The 19,813-nt window shown below is 33.2% G+C and overlaps 2 protein-coding genes across 3 annotated transcripts in view; both read right to left on the reverse strand.

Annotated features, from left to right (window-relative positions):
- LOC123671723 (homeobox protein prospero-like) overlaps positions 1 to 19,813 on the reverse strand; it is a 107,497-nt gene that overhangs the window by 76,272 nt on the left and 11,412 nt on the right. For both annotated transcript variants that reach the window (XM_045605717.1, XM_045605718.1), the window contains exon 2: positions 15,840 to 15,890. The gene's annotated coding sequence lies outside the window, so the exon portion shown is untranslated. The remainder of the gene's footprint in view (positions 1 to 15,839; positions 15,891 to 19,813) is intronic.
- Positions 1 to 19,813, reverse strand: part of LOC123681898 — an 88,227-nt gene that overhangs the window by 22,579 nt on the left and 45,835 nt on the right. The window lies entirely within an intron of this gene.

A 19,813-nucleotide genomic window follows, 5' to 3' on the forward strand; every position in this document is an offset into this window, starting at 1 on the left:
AGCCAACTGGTAGGAAAATAGTAGGTGGAATTGTTTGCGGAGGATGATCCTCACATACTTTTTCTACGGTTTTTCGTTTAAAAGTTCTAGGTTGGAGGTGTTGTGAGCTTCAGACTGAGAGTGAAGAGGACGCGTTTTTTCTGGAATTTGCCAATTTTTAGTGGCTAGTCCCGATCGAATGATAATATTAGATATAAAATGAAGGCTTTCCGCCGAGTCAGATGATAAACTAGATGACAGTGTTGAGAAAACAGAGAATTAATTATCATAGAGAATAAAATATGTTTAAATTTCCTAAAAAATTAGACTGTTTTAATTCAAACATTGAAATGACCTCACATTCAAATGTAATTCATGGACATACATAGTATAAATTTCTTATTTATGTCTATTAACCTCTGAGTAATAAACATAAATAGAGGGAGCATTTTCAGTAATTAAATTTTGTCCCCAACATGAACTATCAAATTTGACATGAAGCGCGCGGAAATGAAAACATAAATGATACGATATTTCACTCAATTCGCGAGTTTCTCCACAAAGATCGTACTTATCATGTCCCATAGGGAATCAACGTTTCATATTAACTCAAAATATATTGAAATCAATACCTAAAAATATCAGAAATTCAGAAAACTTCAAGCGCGCCAAACGACGTGAAACAACCGATGACACTAGGAGAGCAAAAGTTGTCAGGTAGATACAGAAAATAATGAATATTCTGCTCATTATTAATTTGGACAATTAGGAAAATTATCGGATTCCAAATATTTGAAATCACATATATAATCGGGAATCACTCAAATAAATATATTTCATTCAATATAATATACATTCATAATGATAAAGTAAAATTGTGGATTTGAAAATATATCACAATCCGACAATGTAATCCAACCATGTTGAGGACATGTAAAAATTGCGAATACTTCCTCTATGTTTATTACTCTATGCTATGAAATCTTACCTAACCTAACCCTAGCCCGAAATTTCCCAGTGGCTTACCATTATTTCCAAAAAAAAACGGATAATGATGAAGAAAAGAATGTCTCATTTGTATATCAAGAAATGCGCAATCACCAATTACTTCCTGTTAATACCCACCAAATTTTATATTCGAATATATCGACCGTTTTTACAGTTATAAATAAGCAGTCAGTTTTTAAGAAAAACTTCAAAACCCCGTATCTAGGAATAAGAAGCATCTCTAGATCTTTTTTTATCATCTTGAATTCGAAAATATGAAGTTTTTCAAAGAAATCATCTCCAAATGAAATAAGTTTTCAAATTCCGAAATTAATCGAAAAATGTTAAAAATGATGTTCATCTATATTATTTACAGTTGTCCCGATTCAATTTTTTACGCGCTATAAAAGCCCTGTAACTTTCAATTTAATTTTGAGTTGATGGGCTATAAAAACTATATATTTAAATATATTCAACCATAGTTTTCGGTGAATAAATACTTATTAGTAATTTAATTCAAATGGCTACTCCTAGAATTATCTCGAACAATATCAAATTCGTACATTTCAGCCTATGTATAGTCCTGGACGTTTTAAAACCGAGTTCATTTTGAATAATGAATATACGCTCTGGAACATGATAAAAGCTGCACTTTGCATTTATAAATAGAGGGCTCATATGTAATGTTTGCAAGGGTATTGACTAACGAAAATTAAAACATTATTTCGGGATGAAAATTCTGTTATTAATTTTCTTTGGTTTCCTCTCATCTCCAGTATTCGCAACCACCACCCATGAATATCGAATTTTTTCATAACTGCGCATTTATATCGTTCAAGAAGATGAAATATTATATCCGAGTAAAAATGGGCATAGATTTACCAATTACTTTTTTCATACGATTTTGAAGTTTGAAATAGATTTTACTCCAATGGAATAAAATTCATGATTTTTTCTAAGGTGTCTTTGTAGTCAGATAGCGAAGCTCGAGGAAAGTGATTCACATTCAAATTCTCATTGAAATGGTATACACTGTGTCCGTAAAGTATGGAAAAATTTCATTTTTGGCTACAGACCATTTTAAGAAATAATCCTGAAACACGTCGATTTTTTATTTTAATTTACCGTATTTTAAAATAATATTCTAATATACAGGGTTGAGTACTTTCGAGTAATGACGTCACCGTCATTTTTTTTTAAACGGAACACCCCCATTTTGTCTCAATTTTCCGATCACTCTAGCCGAGCTGATTCCAAAAATGTATCACATGTTGATTCCAATTGGATTAGGGTGGACAAAAATACAATAGTTTTGTGTGTGCTCCTAAAGTAACGCGTAACATTCCTTATTAGTTAAATTAACAATATTATCACAAATACGTATTGTCTAGCGGCAATTGGTTTGAATGTAACACCTTGTAGTTTGTTATATTTTTAGACTAAAATAAAAAATCGACGTGTTTCAGGATTATTTCTCAAAATGGTCTGTTTAGCTGAAAATGAATTTGTTCCATACTTTACGGATACAGTGTTTATTTTATAATGAAGGTTTCTTCATTCGAAAAAATAAACTTTTTTGTTTTTTAATTTCAATGTTTTAATACAGTTTCATTAATTTCAACATGAATATCTTCTTTCTCGAGTTGTTTATCAAGTACTATCGCTGCTCTTGGTTGAATCTTCACGATATCGATTATGTCAGGAATAGTCAATTCACACCTGTTCAATACAAATCCCAAAATCCCTAGGGAACCCTGGAAAGACAAGAACCAATTTGATGGAAATTGACCTTGATTACTACCGCTGCAATATACACAGCCATAACCTCATCAATGAATTAATTATCGGCATTAATTAGCTTTGAAATCAGTGCAATGTTGCTAATTGATTATTATGTTAATTTGCGTTCGAAGTGTTCAAGTTATTACACCGGGCGGAGATTCGGAATTCTGAATGGAATTATCTCTCACCTGATCCAGAGAACTTCGTTTGAACTATTGAGTTTATATAATTTTCGTTTATTACTTTTGATTAACTTGAGACATTTGTAAGAAAACAAGAAACATAATGTTTTCGAAAGAAATATAAGTTTAATGAAATCAATTTTTTTCAACTCGTCAACGTAGGTCAGTTTTGTTTTGGGCAAATTTTGAAATTTTTAAAAGATTTAAATGAAGCCTCTTGAGATAGTTTGTGAATAGATAAAATTTTTTGAGGAAACAATGACAGTATCAGTTAAATAACAAAAGGCAAAAAAAAAAAATTGTGACGGTAAATATGTACATGCAAACCGTTTATTATTTTAACACCTCAAGTGTTATTAAACAAGGTTCCTCAAAAATGCAATAGCTTTAGTTCTAAGGAGTTATTTAAAATCTTCTTAGAACTGAAGCTATTGCTTTTTTGAGGAACCTTGTTCAATAACACTTGAGCTGTTTTGGTGTCGAGGTTTTTTGAGCTGATTCTATATCAATTTGATGTCCTGAAACTTAAATAACTTTCCAAAAGTTGTAATGTCATGCACAACAAATTATCGTGCTGTAGCTCACTATCTTCGTTATTTCAACGGCGTCTAACTGAAAATGCACTGGATCGTGCAATTCCCTGATGAGCGAGCTTGCAAATAGACCCATACCGCATACATGAACGATAAGAAGTCACATTAGTGGTGGCATATGCCTAAAGACCACCGACAGACATCTGTGCTCTGTTTGCCTACCGTGGCCAGCAGCCAGGTGGTAATGTCTTTTCGAGGGTTACCCTACTAGATGGCAGATGTACCACCTCACCCCTTGCGCCCACTTTAAAGCGTTTCTTATAAACAAACGGATAATCACTTCGACGACATACTTTACGAGTATTAATTTTCTATTTTTTTTTCTCTGGTTTGATGTTGGGGAGTTACCTCCAGGTGTTCTGACTCCTTATTTGTACATTCTTCTCGAAGTAATTTAGGTTGGAGTCGTAAATGAGATTTTCTTGAGATTGAAAAGGGCACGCTTCTGTTATTATAATTGTTACATTGCGAAAAGGGTTAGAGTAATAGAGAATTTTTTATAATACAATACAGACAGATTACACATTCGTCCAGTTTGAAGGTTTCATCTTGGAATTCAGCAATTTGGAAGGTTCAACGAGGTACTTTTATATGAAATCATGTCATAATTTCATATTATTTCTGAAGGAAACTTTGTAAGATGGAGGACAGAAGAATAGAATTGCAGAACTCTTTGAATAGAGATAAATTGTGCTTTCAGAAGGTTACTTGTGTGGTTTGTTTCTCAGCAATGAAATTCTGATGATGTTGAAGTCTGATCTATAATTAAATATCTCCATCAATTAATTTATATTTTACCTGTGGAATTCTTTCATTTCCGATTCCTCGTTCATAAAGCGCATTAAAATTCATAATGAAACATGGGTTTACGAATTTGACACGCAAACCAGCTAACAAGTTCCCCTATGGTGCCTTCCAACTGAGGTGAAAACGAAAATAAGTAATGTTTCATTGTTCGCAACAAGCATATATATGGCTTAAGGGTTATAAAGTCTATTCTATAGAGCAAATTTGTCGAATAAGATAATTGAAAAGAAAATTTTTGTGTTTTCTGTAGCTGTTGTTCAGATAATATTAGAAAAATGTATGAGAAACTTAGAAATTTCTATGAGAATGCTGAGGTGAGTTTTAAGATGCCAAATGTAGTTGACAAGCTTTAAGATACCTATTTGACAATTCATATTATTATCTATTCATAATTTCAAAATAATTGCAAATCAATGAGAACTTTCATCCGAAATTTTAAAGTTAGACCATTATGCTGAATCAAAATGGATTCAAAAAAAGTTGAGCAATATAAAAAATAAGAAAAGTTTATGCTCGAGATGAGATATCCTTTGAAACACAGCATTTGCATGAACATCAACAAAAAAAAAGGAGAACACTGACCAAGCTATTGATACTGAGAAAACTAAGGAGCTTTGAAGAAAAACTAAAAAAATCTTGGAATTTTAACGCTCTGCAATCCGCTAACGAAGCATTTGTGGATACATGTATGGAAAAAAGTATTATTTTGACCTGAAAAATACCACCATGAAATCTTGTTACTAAATTTTGAAACGATCCGTGGATCTTAACGCAAAATTTTAACTCGGTCGAACTTTTTGTCATTGAAATATTTTTTTTTTCAATATTCTGCTTGCATCATATACATATTGTTTCGACGACGCGAGCAACATAAAATTTTGCACGAAATCTGAAATTGTTTTTTTTACATATGGATGCAATATTTCATCTAAATTCTAAATTTCTAAATTGGCAGGACAATTTAGTTTTGACGACCATATTTACGGAATATCTGTAATCAACGCAATCTGAAACCTAATCAGAAATAAATAATTGTTTAAGACCATTCCCGCTCGAAACTTATTACTATGCGCTTAAAAATAAATTATTCATTCAATATAAAGAGAAGAGCCAATTTACAATTTTTCGTCATTCTCAAACTCAATTTTGATCAAGTAAAAAATCACGAGAGTTGATTCTTTTGTAGCACGTTCAAAAGGATTGTTCATAGTAGGGATATATTCGGCATTAAAGATATCTCTATGTCTCAGGACATTTTTCGCATTCAATTTTAACTTAGCAAATTTTTATCATCAATGTAATACTTGACTACTTGAGTATAATTTATATACTAACATTATGTCAAAATTATTTCTTCTTATCCTAGTGTTTTCATTGATAGAGAATTATATAAAAAGAGTCATAATTTATCGATAATTTAAGTCCCTATCAATATTGTGTCGAATAAGTGAAAAATAAACACACAGGTCTTAGGAGCCACCTTTCTAAAGAATACCTAAATATAAAAGACAAGCGCCGCCTTGAGTCGGTCCTTCCCAGCGTAGCGCCACAAACGGACGAGACAACACAAAGCCTTCAAGGTGTACGCCAAAATCCGAGATCAAACAACAACCATTCTCGAGGAGCCGATTCAAAGAGATCACTTGACCGCAAACTGATCTCGAATTCGTCTTCTTCATCACCGACAGGACGAAAGATAATACGTAACACGATATTATATGCATATGTGCCATTTGCGGAACCCAAAGCGTTTGTTTTGCGGTCCGGCAGATGCAAACCCAGAAACGTCTTATTCCAAATCGATGAGTGTCACTACACAATGGATAAAACGAGGCGAATATCGGATATCTGCGATCTAATCGATCAAAAAGTGGACATCGATACCTATTGTGGGATGGTACTCTCGAATTATCTTGCCAGAAGGCGGTTTAATTCGAAGGACTTGAATCACGCCACACATGGAGGTTTGTTATGGGGTTTTATCGGAGGCTTGTATGGATCCAGTTGTCATCTGGAGGGCCTGATGATGATGCATTACGTGATCTTCAGAAACCCTCGATTTTCTTTAGAGTGGCTGTTCTTTTTGTGGAGTGTATTAAAATTGTGTAAGTGGAGAATAAACAACACTGGTGAGTGGTGGTGTTCAATCTGGAGGTATTTGGAAGGTAAGACATCAATAGGTAACCAATATTGTAGGAATATTTAATTCAATAATGCACAATTTTATTTTTCAGGAGATGTCAGCTGTGGCTATTGTTGCTGGGAAGATTGTGAGAAGATGTGGTTTATTATTACAAATGATAAACCTTAGCAATAGGTCAGAAAAAGAAAAAATCAATCCCTATAAATATTTCACAGTTCACGTTTTGAAAAGATTAGAATATAACAATATTCGTCAGTACGTAGACCTTTTGTCGTAAATGAAAAGAGTAATTCGTAAGAAAATTGGGAGGAAAATTAGTTGTGATACCGCAATGATCCTCCAAGTTAATCTATTTCATTAATTTTTTGGCAAAACATCAAGGACTCAAAATTTGAAAAAATTAATTATATTTACTGAAATTGATTACGTAGAATCATGAAATTTCGAATCAATATTGTTATCGATGTACTGAATGAATTATTTCTACCGCAAGATTCTAGCTCAATTGCTGATATCTTCAGCATCACCAAATAAGTTCCCCCATAGCACTCGTTTAGCCTTATTGTCTTCCTACCTAACATGCTACGGCTTTTTTTTCAAAATTTATTTTTTATTTAATGATCTTCGGATTCGAAGTATTTTTCGAGTAGTAGAAAATGATAAATCATTGTGTGGTATTTACATATCAGTGTTTTTTTATTCCTCTCGATGCTATTAGTTCGTTGAAAATCTAATTCTTAAATTCAACATTCAAGAAACTAGGTAAGAATCGCAGAACTGAATGATGAATTTCATCAATCCACCGTTCAAATTTTCCTTTGTCATCTAATCTCATTTTTAATATTGACATTCTATTCTCACTGGTAAAAAATAAAACAACAAAAATAACTTGGCTTTTAAGGTCTCAAAGAAGAAAAAGAACTCTTCGATAAAGATATGCATTCAAAAATTAGTTTCAAGGGACCATGACTATATTTTTTTTGTTGAAGAATTTAGGTACATGCAATGCATTCTTATGTGATGTTTTCATGAACTGTGTATATTTAGTATACCTATGAGTAATGATCATTCAAAAAAAAATTAGAATCAATGATTCATTAAATCAGATTATTACAAGTTCCTAGAGAGTAATTGGACGTCATTGATAAAAAATAGAAAACAAACCATACAACCAAGAAAAGCAAAATTTTTTTAGTAAAGGAAATTTATGAGATTTTTTGACATTACTATCAAAGAAAATAGGTAATACTACACCTAAAAACATCCCAAATTGTTCATTATTGTATTATGAGAGTGCTTCTACTCCCAGATGCAAATACCGACAATCTTCTCCAATCTACAACGAGCTTGTTAGTGTGGAAGGGAAGACATTTCTGAACACACCTTTAAACATCCGGTAGTTTTCCATTGGCTGCGACGATTTGTACTCACAGCGAATCAGAAAAAGCCGTCACGCTCTCTCGTGGTATGCGAATAAAAGCAAACGATCGTATCAGGTGAAAAAAAAATTTAAAATTAGTTGGTAATGACCAGAATGGGCAATGCTCCGTGTGCCAACGCTGATCGAAGATCTCTGTTGTAGGTAGTCAGAGGTGGATTCAGGGAGAAATGTCAATAACATGCGTATACCTAATACGCCACTTAATAAATCAATAGTGCCGAAAGTTGAGTCTGTAACGGGATTTTGTTTCTGTGTGAAAAATAGATAAGAACGAGTTTCATATTTTGATAATACTCCTTGTCATAAATTGATAGGGATTTAACAAGCCATGTAGCTTGTCATTTTAACCAACTACTTGACTTAAAAATCAAGCCCGTGAAAAATTATATACTTCAGCTTGACTTGACTTGATTTTAGATATTTATTGCTTGACTTGATATCAAGCTACTCGATATTATTTGAGCTTGATATGCACGCATCGCACGGCATATATTTCTTCTAATATTTTTATCAACGCCAGCATCTTCAGCTCAATATTAAGAAACTTTATTCTTTTATATTTTGTTATGATTTATAGCGATTTCATTTATGTTTCTATTTCAAAGAAGTTGATATTTTCGGTTTTTTCATGCAATAAGTTTAATAAATAAAATTGTTCTTACAAGGTTGCTTCTCATTTCATCATTTTTTTTTATAGATGTGACACTACACAATAAAACTGCTGAAAATCAAGTTGCTTGATATGATTATTATTATTTCGACTTTTGCCTATACGCGTAGGATTTTTCCTCGCCGTCGGCTTCTCACTCCTCGCTAAGAGGAACATTCACTCAATCCCAGATATTTAAAATATCAGAAGGGCTGAGCTCGGTCGTGTCCGGTCCTTGTGGTCCCCCTGGTTCTCGTCGAACTTCTGGTCTTCTTACACGCGATCCTTGGACCTGTCCTTCGCTTCCTAGGAATTTTCTCACCGTCCTTGCAGTACCTAAAAGAACAGCTTTTTGCATTATATTACATATATACTCACTAAGTCCTAGTTGCTTGATATTTCTCTTGAGATTTTTGGGTACTATTCCTGTTGTTGAGATGATAATTGGAATAGTTCTCGTTGATATCATTCCCCACTGGCGCTTTATCTGAAATTCGAGGTCCCTATATTTTGAAATTTTTTCGACCTCTTTTTGACGCATGTTGTTGTTATTAGGTATTGCTACGTCGATGAGTATTGCTGCCTTTTGTTGTTTATCAACTAGCAATATATCTGGCCTGTTGTGAGGGACTGTTTTATCAGTCAAAACTGTACGATCCCAGTACAGTTTATAGCGTTCGTTTTCCAGGATGGTTTCCGGTCGGTACTTGTAGTATGGCACTTTTTCAGAATTAATTAGTGTTAATTTAGTTGCCATTTCTTGGTGTAGTATCTTTCCTACTGCATCGTGTCTCTCTTTATATTCATTTCCTGCAAACATTTGACATCCTCCCGTGATATGTTGGATTGTCTCATTCGTTGGACAACCATAACGGCATCGATCGTCAGTAATAGTTCGATCCTTTATGATATGTTTACAGTAATTTTTTGTTGAGATCACTTGATCTTGGATGGCTAAAAGAAATCCTTCCGTTTCTGGATACATCGCACCTGATGTGAGCCAATAGTTCGACGCTTCAGTGTCGACATGATCCTGGTTCACCTCGTTGAAATGTCGTCCATGTAGGGGCTTTTCTCTCCATCTTTGCAGTTTTTCTTGGATTGTCTGGTGGTTGTATGACAATTGCTCCTTGTGCAGTTGTAAAGGTGTTGATTCGTCTGCTTCACACAGTACTTTGTAGATCTCTGACGTGCCTGATTTGTCTTTGAAGGATGTTCGTAGGCATTCAATTTGACCATGGGCAAGTTCCATGATGTCTAGCAGACCTCTGCCTCCTTTATTCCTCGGCAGTGTCGTCCTCTCAATGCTACTTTTCGGATGGTGCTTGTGTGCTTTCGTCATCAAGGTTCTCATTTTGCGTTGCAGGTTTTCCATATCTGTTTTGGTCCATGGAATGATACCGAAAGAGTATGTAAGAATTGAACATGCAAATGTATTGATAGCTCTCGTCATGTTCTTGCTGTTGAGGTTTGTTTTCAAAATTTTGTTGATTCTCCTAATGAACTCAGTTGTTAAGTCTTCCTTCATTCTTTGATGGTTTATTCGTCGGTTTTGTTTCATTCCTAGGTATTTATAAAGATCGTCCGATTTCATTGCTTCTATCTCCTGTCCATTGGAGAGAGCTATCGGTTCATCTTGGATTTTTCCACGCACTACGCTAATAGTACGACACTATACATATTATTATTATTATTACTTGATAAATAAATACTTGACTTGACTTTGATGTTGAAAAACTACTACTTGAGTAGTATGAGTATCGGCGCAACTACCAAGCAAAAAATATGTTTAAATATCGTAGCAACCCTTCGTTGATGTTCTAAGCCAATTCAGCCAACTACGATCCTGAACACATCGTCCATCGGGCTCCAGAATCAACTTCGATTCCTGACGCACAATACAGAGAGCTAATCAAAACATACATTCTGATTTCTGGTCCAGCGACTGAGGAAGATGAGGTGACATTGGAAGCGAGCTAAACAGTCGACACCGACAGAATGCCATCTATCAAAACGAAAGGTTATAAACCTTACAACCAACAACTATAAATCCTGTTTATTATTACGAACAATGAAACAATTGGAGAGGATCGAACTGCTAGATGTTCCGTTCAGAAAACTGCAAAGAGGAGGGATGGAATGGAAGAGATTGCATGTACCGGAAGATACCAGTATATTAGCAAATCCAAAGGATTTTTCTGATTGTTAGGTATCTATACCATTTTTTCCTAACATTGAAGAATTTTTTTACCATCTGAATTTGAACTTCGTTAAACAATTCAAGATGTTAACATGTTACCTTTATTCAGTCAGAATCTTAAATTCGTGATTTTTAATATCTCGATACCAGAGATATTTCAAGAATATAATTCAGAAGAATGAAATTTCTTATGTTTTTTCGTTATTTATAATGCGAGAAACCGTAAAACGCCTTACCTCTTCTAAAGTTTCTGTGTATTTTCGATTTTCCCGTTAGTTATTCTGCTCTTTGTGACGTCGTCAAATCAAAGTTGTTTGTTTTTTTTTACAGGGTTTTCCAAATTAGACGTGAACCTTGGAGAACGTGTTAGTTTAACTCATTTGTTGTCGTTTGAGCCATATTTAGAGATAACCAAAAAAAACATTTTATGAGATATTTAAGTTCTTGTTATTTTTAAAAGGTTTCTCACCTCACTTCATTTTTCATCAATTTTTTCTACGTTGACCAAATTTGATTACCAGCGAGAAGTCTAGATCTAACACCGTTAGAATAGACGAAGCAGCGAGAAGATTGATAATGAATTTCAGGAGGAAAGTAACAACTGAAGAAATAAGAAAGAAGGCACGTGCTTATATAAGGAATGATGGGGGTCATTTCAAACATAAATTATGAATAAATTTTCTACTGAAATTTTCAGTTCAATTGAAATAAAAAAATTTCAATTCATTACTTTCCGTTCTTTGCTTCTCTCTCCTTTCAAAACAGAATCTGCTGAAACAAAACTATTGCCTGCATTCTAACGAAAATTTTTTAAGGAAATAAAGAAGGTCTTTGGCATGTTTCTAGAATAATTTTGTCATACATAAATTGTAGAATTCAAAAGTTGTCGGCAAATTCATATTAGAAATTTCCTTCATATACCAATTATTAAATCATACTTATTTAATTTATAATCTAATACAGCATAGTTTTGCTTTTTTCATACATATCATATCCATTTCTGATGAAAATAATCCAACATTTAAATCAAACTAGGTAAACGTAGAAAAAATTGACGAAAAATGAAGTTAGGTGAGAAATTTTTTTAAAAACACAAGAACTCAAATATCTCGGATATGGTATCTACGAGCACCTGCATGATGTACTAAGTTCACCCACCCAGATCGAAGCAACCATACGATTTCTCAAAGATAATGAACTGTACTCTATTATTTAAATCTTTTTTGATGTAATATTAATTACTTTCAATGTGATCTTGTGTCAATGACCATAGCTGTCGAGACACGTTAATTTAAATAAATAAATAATGAATAAATATCTCGGAAACTGTTGATTTTCGGTTCTCAATAATCCTTCTAGTTTCACGTCTAATTTGGAAACATCCTGTATAGATCTCTCAATGAATTTGAGTCCAAATGAAATTTATATTAGATTTTAATAGTGGATTTCTGTTTTTCTCGACTTTTGACACTAAATCGTCTTGAACTTGAATAAAAGACGTTTGTTTCTGTTTTTTTTGGGAGATTTGTACCAAATTTGAAAACTGAGATTAGCGCTGATCAACCTATTCAATTCTGATGAAGACTTTGAATTCAAATTAAATTTTTATCATTGATCCAGTGAGCTGTTAGCAAAGCATTGATCTACTTAGTTTAGAAGCTACAAGTCCTTGAATATTTCATTTAGTAATAATAGTCTCAACTTATGTCTATTTTCGTTTTTGTTATTTTTTGTTGGAATATTATTTGAGGTAGAGAAAACGATAAACTATTGTATAAAATTGCCTCGTTTTTCCGATGAGTAATATATAATTGGAATGAAACGTTACTTCGTTAACTTACAGATGACTCTGGAAAACCGCTTGAGGATAGTTCCTGTCATCCGCTACAAATTTCCATTTCGCCATGATAGGGTCCTTGGATATCCACGAATCAGAGAGCATTAGAAGAATTGCTAATGTACATGCACATAAAAAACTAATAATAGTTCCGTACGGGCCCCACTCGAAGCCGGAGATGAAAAGATAAAAGAGGCAGGGACTTAATATCATGTCATCATGGAATGGAATTTAAATCTGAGGTAAGAGATGTAAATTTCCTGTTGCGCGGACAGGATGCACGGTAGGATGGAGGCATTATTGTCCAGGATATTGTAAGTAGGACTTAAAAAATTGTTTGTACAGAATAGGAGCCATTGAACAATGGCAAGAAATCGCAAATTATAAACAGGAAAGAGATGCTGTGGCTCGTCCGTCATTGTTATCTCGGAGAGTAGAACGCTGGCTGATTTCGTATTGTTGGCTAATCTTTTTAATGGAGATTTGCTCATTATCGTGGACATGTTTTATGCATCGCAGCAGGATATCTCAACCGTTAATCAGTCGACTTTGCGGAGGGATGCTCGTGTACGCGGTTCTGTCACAATTCGACCACAAATTTATAATTCATTTATCTATTACCTTTCGACTCGATTTGGATGAAATACAGCATGCTGTAGGCCGTGTCTACCTGGGAACTCATATCTCTTTGATTTCAAACATTTGCTTGTGCAGACAAACCGATAAAATTTTAAAGAAATTACATAATGAAAGCATCATAGTGGTTATATAAAATTCTATGAGAATTATCAGTGGAACTATGAGATCTACACCTTTCCATTGGTAACCAGTGCTATCAGATATAGAGGGTGTTTTTTTAGAGCTGTAGAACTTTAAATTGCAATAAAACAACGATGGATTATTCGATTGAAATGAATTTTATTTTTCCGCAAGATAACCTTGTGGCATTACATTTTAAATATGATTTCTGGCATATGACCGCCACGGCTGGCTCGGATATCCAACCTCGACGTCCAATTTTCGATTACCTTTTTCAACATTTGTCGCCGTATATCGGCAATAACACGGCGAATGTTGTCTTCCAAATTGTCAAGGGTTTGTGGCTTATCCGCATAGACCAATGACTTTACATATCTACACAGATAGTAGTCTAGGGGTGTTAAATCACAAGATCTTGGAGGCCAATTCACAGGTCCAAAACGTGAAATTAGGCGGTCAACAAACGTGTCTTTCAATAAATCGATTGTGGCACGAGCTGTGTGATATGTTGCGCCGTCTTGTTGGAACCACAGCTATAGGACATCATGGTTGTTCAATTCAGGAATGAAAAAGTTAGTAATCATGGCTCTATACTGATCACCATTGACTGTAACGTTCTGGTCATCATCGTTTTTGAAGAAGTACGGACCAATGATTCCACCAGCCCATAAAGCGCACCAAACAGTCAGTTTTTCTGGATGTAACGGTGTTTCGACATACACTTGAGGATTAGCTTCACTCCAAATGCGGCAGTTTTGTTTGTTGACGTAGCCATTCAACCAGAAGTGCTATCTGTGCTCTTGTATCATTCATTGAAATTTATGATGCCCCGTTTACATTTCCTCTGCTAATACGGACATTACATCTACACATTCTTTGTTGTTTGAAGTTGATAATTTTTTGTATTGCTCTATCTCAAAAGAATATAAAAAGGCATTAAACATTGTTAAGTCAAATTACCAAAATGAAATATTTAGTTCATTGTGGAATCAGCACTTATTCACTTGCAGTGAACATTCAGTGGATAAGAATGTAGTTACTTCAACCTTTGTGAATCGAACTCAAACTTATTGAATGGAGGAATGAAGACGCATACTTCAGAAAATTTCTGCTGTCCTAATAACAGAATTCTCCGCTATCAGAAACCAAGGAGAAGAATGGTAGTGGATACGGATTTATTAGTGATAAAAAATATATCTAGAGAACTGTAATTATGGAAATATTGAATATTCTTATTTTTCAATATGACCAAATAGAATAAACAATGGCGTTACGCAATTTTTTCGAATTTTTTTGGCATGTGAAGAGAAATTTTCCGTTGAAAGAGGGAATAACGAACAATAGTGTGACATTAGTAGTATTTTTTTTTTGCTGCCAGTTACAATATATTCAGGGGTTTCTACTTAGACTCTAAATGTTCAATTTTAAATTCCTGAAGGCGATGTTATCTAGGGAGGAGTATTCATGATAGTTTTAGTCTTTGTTTAGAGCATGATGATTTGAATCCAATACCTAACATCTTACTCTTCCAATATTATTTAATAATCCTTGATTGGGCCCTGCATATTCAAGTCATCAGACAATCAGTTTGAGAGATAAGCTCTTCCGTTTCCTCTCAGATGACATATTTATCGTGAGGTTCCTTTCTTCCAGAATAGACCTTATCAAATGTCTTCCTACGTACAGTGACGATAAGGAGATATTCAGGAAAGGACTTGGTATCTTGAATAAATTTCTTATCATTACTTTGCAAATGTAGACCCACGTCTCACACATGAGGTATGAGCAATTTTTTTATCATTTCATAACACAAAGTAAATAAGAGATCAGGTCATTTTAACCGAATGAAAGTCAAAATTTATAAGGAATTAAGAAATTTAGTACATATATTCATTTTAGCAATTGCACAACGTCACGGATTGCCAACCTCAGATGACAAATGTATCGGCATCGGAACGGAAATGTACACAAAAAGCAAAAAATTGTTGAATTTTATGTTGTCAACCCTTTGCTATGCAGCCGTCGTACTTATTCTGATTATGCGTATATTTTCATTAGTATTAAGAATTGGTTTTAATTGTTTTCGATTTTACTTTCATCTGCTATTCTCATATTCTTCAGCATTTAAAAAAATATCGATTTCATAAGATTTCGAAAAAGAATCATACATGTTTTGTATGTTGTGAATGTGTATGTAGTGAAGGGATTTTTTGGAATTTCGGCTACGACATTTTCCTTCGTATGTAGACTTCATGCCATTATTGAATTGAATGGACTATATACAGTGATAATCTGCGCAATTCTAGTAGAAATCGAACCAGAGAGAATGAGAGCCAAATAATTTTTCGTAGTACATAGATATAGCCGAGGCGAAATTCAAACAATTTCATCAAAGCACAAAATAATTTGTTGGAAATTGAATATAATCAAGATTAAGGCAACAACAGTTCAATAAATTTGTAGATAGAAAAGCTACTTACTTTTATCTTGTAGGAAGGATGAGAAATCTTGATTTAGATTCCATTTATAGTCTGAAACAAACAAAAAAGATATAGGTAATCGGAAAAGTTCGAATAATCGATGTAATGAATAAGTAATTACTTATGCAACGAGTGTTAACAGTGAACTTTTTCTCACGACTAAAAACTTTTCATGGGTAAAAAAACTGTATCACGCGAGTAAGTGATAATATCTAGTCTAATTGAAATCGAGTAACAGAGGAAAACTATACGAGGAAATCATTTTAAATTGAAAAAAATTCATCAGAGGCCATGAAATTGTGATATTGACTTAGAAACCAGCATATTTTTAAAGTAATGAGAACAAAACAGGAATAAATATTTTATGATTTTTTTTTTTTCAATTTTTGTTGAGTTAATTTATTTAAGATGAAGAACGTCTTGACTTGTAAGAGTTATAGGTGGAATATAGATTATCCCACAGGATTTTCACCAATTATTTCCAATTTTGGAGAAGATGGAGATTGATATATCAATATCAAGAAACTAAAAAAAACCAAGCAGCTGAAGATATATCCAAAACTTTGAGTTATTTGATAAAGCATAGTTCAATCCTCATCAATGTTTTAAGAAATAGTGACCGACTAGGAGATAAAGCCTTATAACATTTTTTTATAACACAATAACTGAAAGCCAGATCGTTTTTCATTTCATTTATTTTTCATTTTTTATCATCATTGATGAGAATATAAGAGAAATTAAATTGATTTATTTTATTCATAGTCGACCAAAAACTCAAGAATGAGAAAACTGTGTATGTTTTCTAATACGCAAATTGCTAGGAGCGTTTTTGTTGAGGGGGCGTCTTAAATGAATACTCAAAAGATTATATCCTCCTACTGTCTAATATTTCACTTATAATCTTATCGACACATGAGTCAAATTACTTTGACATGTTACGGACAAACAAGAACGAGAGATAATATTTCTACTTGAAATTAAAGCATTGAAAAACATACGTCATATAATGATCATTTGAGCATCGGACTCTAATCTGAAAATAGTTGAGAGTGTTACAGTGATATCGAACAATTCATGAATTGATAATACCTACTTCAATATATGATTCAAGACCATATTTTGTTCAGCTACTTATTTGTACCTATTGGTTTCTCATCGCCATAAAAACTTCAGAATACGCAGAAATGAATATGAAAAAACAACTGACTCGAGATCAGGAGCGTTTGAACGTTAGAATCAATGTGCATATTGAAGACCACATGACTTTTGTTTTTGAGATGTTAAATAAATTTCAAGTGAATTTGTTTTTACGAAAATAAACAATATTTTACTGGTATTTTCGTATTATTTTATCAAAATGAAAATATGTTATTTAAAATTCTTGTAACTCCTATATTAAAACGAATCAGACCTATGACCATAGGAAATAGTTATTTTCCTATCTAGGGAGGAAAGTTGTACATTCCCGCTCAAGATAGGACCATATTTTTTTTCAACAACCGTATTATGAAATTAAGAAAAAAAATATATGAATGTTTTCTTTTATTTCCAATAAACATTTATTCATCGAATAACGTAACAATCAACAAAGTACGCGAAAAGTACTTCTTCTCTGAAGCTGTTAACATTCTTATTTTGGCGCCAGTTCAAAAAATGATCATATTATTTTTCGTACGTTTCATTATATTTTTTAGACAATAGATCCAAAGTTTCTATATTAAGTGATTCCAGAATATCTTCTGGCAGCTCCAAATCAGGGAATACATTTTTAATATTCTGTACTATTCACGAATTGAGCAATTTATCACAGGAATTTGGACAGAAATATTAATATTTTTCAGCCTTTGAAAAAGGAACAAGAAGTTCCGAAAAGTTGGCAAAATCATAGTTGATTATTTCGGTCCAAATTCCTGTGATAATTGCTAAATTTTTAATATTGTTTTTATAAATAATAAAAAATAATAATAAACAATTCAATAAGGATGAACAACTTTGTCGAGTATTCGTTTTAACACATTGATTAATCGGTTTCTACGAAAAATAATAGAGCATAACTTTGAATAGTTATTTATAATACGAGTGCAGAAGGCATTGATATTCTTCCACGAGTTCAAAATTCAAAAACGAGCCACGAAGTGGCGAGTTTTGGAATGAACGAGTGGTAGAATGAGCCTTCTATACGAGTATTATACATTATTTTCTCTAATTCATTGCATTTTCATTGAAATTAATGAAATATTTCCATAAATATATTTTAGTGATTTTTGCATTGAAAAATGTTGGTTGGCAGAACTAATTTCTTTAAGGCAAATTGATGAATTGACAGATAAAGCCGTGGCGGAAAGTTCGGAGTACCAACATAGAATAATAAAATATAACCATGAAAACTGTGCGTTTCTGATATATTCTCGCACGATTTTGTTCTACAAGATGTGGAAGAATGAACGGAATAACCACAGAATTAGAGAAATAAATATACAGATCCATGTATGCCAATCATAATTTTTGAAAAATGTCAGTTTTCTTTGAAAATGCAATAATTTTCAAACGGAAAATTGAATGAATAATTGGTTTGACATCAATGAAACAGCATATTTTGAAATATTTAACTAAAGTGAATTAAGAGATTTCCTGATAAAAGTATTATTATTCACAAATTTAACAAATATTTAATTTTCCTCAATAGTGCGTAAAGGTGGCATTTTCCAAATCGAAAAAAATGCGGGAAAGTAGTTATTTGCAACCAGTTGTAAAAAAATGAAATATTCAGATTGAGCATAATTTGTCAATCTTTGTCATGGATCTTATAGAATTCTTCACCGTACGAAAAAGTGTCGACTTTGCAATGTGTTCTGACATCAAATCGACAAACTACATAAAAAGCATGAGAGATCTTTTCTAATGAATGTTCTCGATCAAACTATTCATCATTTAGTCAAAAACTCCGAAACGAAATCAAGAATCCGGTTCTAAATGAATTCAGAACGCTATAGGTAGTCAAAATCGAAGTGCAACCCCATCATCGAAATAAAAACAAAAATATCATCCCCCCGGATCTTCGATAAACTTCGACCTACCGCAATAATTGCAGTCTTTCATTAGTTTTTCGTGCGGAAAACACATTTATACCGAATATCGAATCAATCAATGCAAATATGGAGTCTTCGATGTCAATTAAAAGCGATTGTTTTTAACTGGGATCCGAACGATACTTTTGGCGAATGGCGTCCCGGTCGAGATGCAGGAAACTATAAATAGATTGCACAAAACACCTTCGAACACGTCAGATATAAAGAGGTTAATTCGGTATCGATTAAACGAAATTAGAAATTTAAATTCAAATGCGGGCCTGCGATCTTTCGGATCAAGAACGGTGTCTGCGATCGGTTTACAACACGTCACTGAGGGGCGTTCGGAAGTTTTATGACTGGTTTTATACAGGGTGATTCCTAAAAATAGACAACTTAGATAGATTCTACGAGTCGAATGGCGAATATTAGATAAAAGATTCTCCATTTCAGTATGAAAACAGTGTTGTTTTCAGCATTGTTTTCAGTTATATTTTTCGTTTTGTGTTTGTCTACACTGACTTTCGATCCTATTAAATTTCAACAAATGTAAATTGTCAAAATAATATAATTTAAAATAATTCGCAACATTATTCGCAATGTCATATAATTCTCGTGGTGTTAAATGGATTTCGTTAGATATAATTCACGAATTCAATGCCTAATTATTAAATTATTTCAAAATTCGAAACGTACGATTCAAATTCTAATTTCGAAATGTAAATTTTAATAACAGTCACACCAACTATCAAGAGACAATCCAAAAGTCAGTGGATGTATAATCTGAATTTTTCATTGGATTTCGACAATATTTCACAAAACTTGACTGAAATAGAGAAAATATCATCTAATACTCGTTGCAGAAGGCAATTCCAACACTCATGTGTTCGAATTTCGCATTCGTGT

The sequence above is a fragment of the Harmonia axyridis genome, chromosome 1 (assembly GCF_914767665.1).
Source record: "Harmonia axyridis chromosome 1, icHarAxyr1.1, whole genome shotgun sequence".
Classification (NCBI taxonomy): domain Eukaryota; kingdom Metazoa; phylum Arthropoda; class Insecta; order Coleoptera; family Coccinellidae; genus Harmonia; species Harmonia axyridis.